Genomic DNA, 7069 nt, shown 5'->3' with positions numbered 1-7069 from the left:
ATTTAAATCTACTTCGATTTATTATAAAAAATACAGGGTGTTGTATTTGAAATAACGAAGTTTTTATGTAAAATAAATATTTAAAATAGACCAGCAATTTTTGATACCCCTGTATACATTTAAGGAAGCAATAATTTTTTTTAGTAAAGTTTATTTCGCTGGCTACAAAGGCAGCATTAGAATTAACACTGAAAAGTAATGTACAGGGTGTTGACAAACTTTTTTATTATAACTTGCATATTTAAATATCTTTAAATATCTCAAAAACCAAAGCATTTAAACATATTAAATCCTTATAATAAATGCCTTATTTTATGCCCAAGAATCCAAAAATAAAATAAAATACCGGGTGTTCTGTAAGAAAAAATATAACTTTGGTATAGATCTTAGTTCTGACACACCCTGTACAATTGAAAATAATTTTAAATTATGCACATTGCCTCTCTACATATACCCATAAAAAATTATGTTTCTACATCTTTCCGTTTTCGTATAATCAACCGAGGCGAATAAGGTGCGCCACCCTGTATAGGTACAGTATAAACATTATTATATATTTCTTATTCAAAAATACAAAAGGAAAGTATAACATTAAATATATGTACAAGGAAAGGCAAACTTATATTTTAATCGATTTTTTGGATCTTTCATATTTTGTCTTCGCATGTTGAATTGTCTTATTCATGGTTTTAAATTCCTCTTCGGTAAAGTTTTGAAATCTATATCCAATCATTTCTAAAGTAGTAAAAATAAAAACAATCAGTAATAAATATAAAACAATGAGTAACTTACCTCTTGTGACAGTAATCTTTGAGGCCCCTTTATGTCCTTATTTTAAAAATCTCAAATGATCATTAAAAAAATATTATTGAGAATAATTAATACTGAATATTATTTGTGATTTTATCATTAGATGAATATACTCGTATCTCGTATCCTGTTTTATCTACTTCAATTTTCAGTTGGCTAAAAGCTAACCTAAAACAAAATTTAGCTTATAAACAAACTAAACAAAATTTGTTATACTTATTCATGGCTAAGCATTATTAAAACACACATGATAATAAAATTATACTTCTTCTTCTTCTTGTTTCACGATGACCACGCGCCTTTCGACGGCCAGTCAGAGTCTATTATTCTTTGATTATTGTTTCTTTCTGGTTTCTTTATTCTTCAGTCAAACAGAAAACGTCCTCACGGACGCAGGCGCCTGGAATTGAAGAGACTGTCGGCGCATTGAGCAAAACTTCTGCTCGTTACTGCACTTTCATATGGGATGATTCTCTTCTAGGGCCCTCTAAATTAGACTTTTATGTCAAGGTAGTGAAGGATCAGGAATCACAAAGGAAAGACATGTACTGTGGCGTGTCCAGCAACTAACAGACAGGGACTGCGCCAGGCCAGGATGAATATAAGGAATATACTGCAAAATAAATTACTTATTATTGAAAGTTAAATATCATCATTATTCACCATTTCTAGCAAAGCAGGAACATGCAAAGCGTGATTAAGCTGCAAAAAACTACTACAATGCCTAGATATTTATGTTATTCTCGATTAAAACCTGTAGTACTAGTTCTACTTCTATAGAGATAGGATTCCTTTCTAGTTGAAAAATATTTAAGCAAAAACATCCAGCAAGCCACAATTATTCATCTACATGTAAGTTTACTCTAGATTAGCCAGTGTACAGACTGATAGTCTTATTGGCATGAAATCCATAAGCGTGGCGAATCCATAACCGTAGGTATTCAAAATTTAATACTATTTTGCTTAAGGTATATACACCAATTTTGCCTCTTTGGATATTGGGTTCCTCAGGACATCTTGAATCTTAATGGGAGAACTCATACAGCTAGCTAAAGACAGGTATAGAGTATGACATGCTTGATCTCTCAAACTACAAGCAAAAATAACGTGCGTAAGGTCCCCCTTACTTCCACATTCACACAGAAAAGAGTCTTTGATACCCAACTTGTGGAGATGAGTCGGAGTGAGACAATGTCATGACCTCATTGTGCAGAACAAACTGACATATTCGCGATTTTCATCCGCGCATTTGTCGAACCATGGGGATCTGAGAGGTTGTGGAACAATGTTATAGTAGAAGACTCCTTTTGTTTGACCCATATTATGATATAAATTTGTCCATTCTTGTCTGCTTTCCTTCTTTATGACGCCAAGGAGCTCAGAATAATGAATCTTATTATTCACCAGGTTCCTGGACTTTCTCCCAAGAGATGCCAGTCTATCAGCTTCCGTGTTACCATCAATATTAGAGTGGCCAGGGATCCAGATTAGTCTTATAGATTTTCCTTGTTGTGTTAGAGTAATAATTCGCTCTTTTATTCTTCCTGCTATTTTTCCTGCTCTACAAGAAATATCCGAACGTGTGATACTCTGTAGAGCACTATTTGAATCTGACAGAATGGCAATTTTCTCTGCATCATCCCCAAGACCCAATAAGGCTCTCTCAATGGCTAACATTTCAGCACTGCATATAGACGTGTCCTTTATGCATCGGCCAATTGCTGAGTATCTTTTAAAAAAATTGTATATTCCAATACCACTTCTTTCAGATACAGGATCCAGTGACGCATCCGTGTATATTAGCTCATACCCTAATAATTATTTTGAAATAAACTCCTGCAGTTTGGATTGACATCCTGGGGAAGCTTTAGTAAGGCCTGAATCTTCCCAGTGTACATCTTGTATCTGACAATCAAAGTCAGCTTCGAAACATGGTAATATCTGGCTTTTTTCGAGTATGTTGTGAAACGATAGCACTGAGTCCAAGCCTTCCAACAAGGCTGGTGATTCCCTTCTCGCCCAATAAGGGGGATCCTGATTGTAAGATATGTATAGCCCAATTAGACTTGCTGAAATAGCCTCTTCTGTGCAAGCCAGTTTCTTAGCCGAGAATTTGGCACATAACCAAACTCTTCTGGCTCTTAACGGCATTTCAGCCGTCTCAGACAAAAACATTAGTGGGGGTGCTATTCATGCAACCTGTTACTACTCTTAAAGCTTGCATATACATTTTGTCATATTTTCTTGCATTCTTTTTTGACATCGTTAATAATGCCTGACAACCATAGTCCATGTGGCATCTTACGATGCCCTTGTATATATTCGTTAATGTAGATGGGGGGGATCCCCACCAAGTTCTGCAGAGAGCACGCATCACGTCTACTCCTTTCTGTGCTTTTCTGCAAGATTCTTCAATATGAGGATTCCAGAGAAGACGACGATCCATTATGAGACCAAGATACTTATATTGTTCCACCCATTCCACATCTTGTCCATCCGCTCTTATCGATGATCTCATATGAGGAGGATTTGCTCTTTTCCCTCGAGAGAAGTACATTGCCTTAGTTTTAGAGGGAGAGATGCTTAGACCATTGTTCTTCAACCAATCCAACATAGATATTAATGTTCGTTGAATTCTGTTTATCGCATTGTCAACATTCTTATGGGAAGTGTAAATGACCAAGTCATCTAAATGGTTCTAAGGGGTTTTGTGGAGTTTTCTACGTTTGAAGTCGATTTATACGATTTAGGTATAGCTTTAGGGATTAATGTAATAATAAATCTAAACATATAATAACAGCAAGGATCTATAAAAAACACAAACAATTTAAATGGTAGTTAAGTACGTAAGCAGGTATAGGTAATAAATATATGTACGTGCACTTAACTGTTCGAAATACACTAGGTAGAATCCAAATTTAAGAATGCTTATTTTTGGAATTCTCAGACAGCAAGATACCATAACATTAATAAATTATATTTAGTAAGGCATCATGCAATTCACGAATGAATTTTTCGAATCAAATTTTGATTTTCCGAAGTTTGCATCTATAGTAGTTAGCTAGTTTTCTTTCGTGACCGGGACAATTACTTTTTAAAAAACAACACAGAGACTTGATCAGTTTATTAATATGTTTGGTTGAACAGTACTAACAAAAAGATGAGAAAATATAAATGTAACTTATATTTATAAGCTTCTACTGCTGAGGCAGCAGTGACGTCAAAGGCGTGTGACGTACCCAGCTACGTGGATATAATTCCTCCCTCACAAGTGGATACCTTCCATTCCGCAGGTATCTCCATATCTTGTCTTAAAACGTCATTATAAATGTTTATCAGTCATTCCTTCATTTTAATGGGTATTTTGGAAATCATCTTGAACGTAATGTTATCTTTTCCTGGACATGATTCCTTCCTGTTTTTTAAGGCATAGTTGAATTCATACATGGAAATACTCTTTAGGTCATAGTTGTTGAATGCTCTAGCTGCTGAGAAGTATTTAGCGATGTCTTTAGCGACAACTCCTTTTCAGCGCAGTGTCTAACTTGTATATAACTATTGGAGTATGCCTTGACCACTTTCCATATGGTACTCATGGGTGTCTTTTTATCAAGGCTTTCTGTAAATTTTCTAAAGCTTTCCTTTTTCTTTCGTTCCATGATCATTCTTGTTACAGCCGCTTTTCTTTTGTACTCCAGATAGTTATGATCGCTGATACTTTCTTTATATGCCCGAAGCGCCCTGCTCCGTTCATCCACTGCCACGCGACATGCATAATATCATCCCACCACCTTGGTTTGGGAGTTGCTTTTCTCTTGCCCTTTTGGAATGACGTTTTTGGGATATGTCCCAATGCTGCCCTATTGATCTCCTCTACCAGACTTAGATAAGAGTTTACGTTCACCTCCTGATTGAAGCTCATGAAGTATCCGTCTCCGCCTTCTTTGTGTTCCATCTACTTATAGGGTTATGTACTGTTTGGATGAACAAGTTAGAATCAATAAATACCCTCGTTAGAAAGTGATCACTCATGCCTGGGCTATCTACAATTTCCCATGAGATGTTTGGTCCTAGTTCTGCCGTCATTAAGGTGATATCCGGACAACTTTTCCCTTGGTTCGGGGGAGTAATCCTGGTCGCTGACCCGTCATTTGCTATCAATATATCATTCTCAGAGCATTTAGCTAAGATGTTCTTTCCTGTGTAGTTATTGCGGGAAGAGCCCCAATTAATGTGTTGTCCATTAAGGTCTCCCAAAAAAATGCTTCTATTTGTCCATTTGTCCATAAACTCTTGGATATTCTCTCTCTCGTTAGATGAATGTCCGGAGGGCAATATACAGTAAAGATCGACAAATTTTTTATGGAAATTCCTAAATACTGAACCCTCCAGTCTATATTAATATTAGTATTGCACTGGGCAAATGGTATAGAAGAGCTGACCAGAATGGCTACTCCTCCCTTTCCATCCTGTCTGTCTTTCCTTACAATACTGTATGATGGGATAATAACTTTGATGTGCGGACTCAGCCATGTTTCATTAAGACACACTACGTCAGGTTTATAAGAATTGAGTAAAATTATTAATTCAGAATAGTTTCTCAGTAAACTTCGGATACTCCAGTGTATGATACTTAATTTGTTAACTTGGATCATTAGGTACCTTTAAGGTGTATGTTGTGAACTCCCCGGAAGTACTTCCAACTCCATATCTTCCAAGGAAATGTTATTCTCTGAATTACTTATCTGAGCGTTTCCACTTGCATTAATTTTTCCTAACACATATTGCGCTACCTCAAGTGAGGCACCTGACTCCTCCATTGTTTTCCTCATGATCTCAGTTAATGGCATAACTTCTACCTCATCTGAACCCATTGGAGGAACTTGATTAATAATTGGGCTAATTGGACTTTAACAGGGACTGGCATATAGTGCTCCCCTTGTATCTATCTTATTTATCAGGGGAGGGGGTCATGATAGTTTTTTCCTCTTAAGTTTGCTTACCTGTGAGTATGTTGGTTTTTGTGTTAAAGCTGATTTTTGCGACTGTATATTGGCCATTCTTTGCCTGACCGGAATGCCCTCATTTATTAACTGCTTGTTCAGGGTACTAGGAAAGTCCCTGCTGTCTAGGTGAGCTCCGACGAAGGAAGACTCGGCTGATTCATAATTCTTGGGTACTTTGTTTCTAGCTTCAAAATATGACGTGTTTTCTGCCGCCATTATTTCTTTTATAGCCCTCTGTCTCTTATACTCCGGGCAATTTCTATTTGTGGTGATATGATTTCCTTTACAGTATATGCGGACCGCCTTCTTCTCTTGGCAAGCAGATATACCGTGTTCTTCGGCACATTTAGAACACTTCTGTTTGCTTCTACATTGTGTATTCGGGTGTCCATACCTCATACAATTGAAACACATGATCACAGGGCTGACATATACATCCACTATTACTTCGCAATATTCAATTTTTATGGACCTAGGAATAATTTTACCTTCAAATGTAATAATTACTGATTCTGTGTCTATACCTATACTTTGCAGTGCCATCAACTATTATCTTTCTTTGTAAACGTCTAGCTTCAATTATCTTCGGTCCAGTTCTCCGTTCTGACACTATTTCCTCCATTTCTATGTTTTTATACACTCCTCTAGCAACTCCCTTACAGGAGACTAAGCTAGGTGGTATATATGCTTCTAGATTTCTTTCCTTTAGTAATTTGCTAGAAAACAATTCATTAGCTGCGTTCCAAGAGCTGAATTCAATACTGACTCTGTTTTTTCCCTTCCTCGAGACTTTATTAACACCTATTATTCCAAATTCCTTAAGCCATCTTCCTAAACACATAGGGTGTAGGTTGCCAAAGTTTTGTGTAACCTCCTCATCTTCTTTTCTGGTTTCCACTATTACCAAGTATGGTCCAGAATCTTTATATGTGTATTTAAAAGACTTCTTAGGGGGGCCAATTGACCCCCCTGAAGAAGCTACCATGCTTGTTAATTCAAAAAAATTAGGTTATGGAAGGCAATGCAGGAAAAAAGGAAATAAAAGCTAATTATATCAGAGGATTATTGCTCCCACTTACCCACTAATTATTTCTATCAAAATTGCACTTATTTATACTACTCCACTCGCTAAAAAACACTTTTTAAAGTAAGACGAACGAAAAGAACGTACGTCACTTTCTGGCGCCAATCTTTTTTTTTATAAAATTATACTTACATTTACATTCATTAAAATCTCATTCGAAAAGCATAAA

At 36.4% G+C, this 7069-nt stretch overlaps 1 long non-coding RNA gene across 1 annotated transcript; it reads right to left on the bottom strand.

Moving 5' to 3' along the window:
* Positions 1–641: 641 nt before the first annotated feature.
* On the bottom strand, positions 642–7069 carry LOC115877993. The gene is made up of 3 exons (XR_004049455.1): positions 7033–7069; positions 793–828; positions 642–735 (listed from the first exon to the last, which is right to left on the bottom strand). It is a non-coding gene; the product is annotated as an uncharacterized LOC115877993 (long non-coding RNA).

This window comes from Sitophilus oryzae, unplaced genomic scaffold (genome assembly GCF_002938485.1).
Source record: "Sitophilus oryzae breed Bouriz unplaced genomic scaffold, Soryzae_2.0 scaffold_1062_pilon_pilon, whole genome shotgun sequence".
In the NCBI taxonomy this organism is placed as follows: Eukaryota; Metazoa; Arthropoda; class Insecta; order Coleoptera; family Curculionidae; genus Sitophilus; species Sitophilus oryzae.
This window is presented reverse-complemented; position numbering and strand designations above follow the sequence as displayed.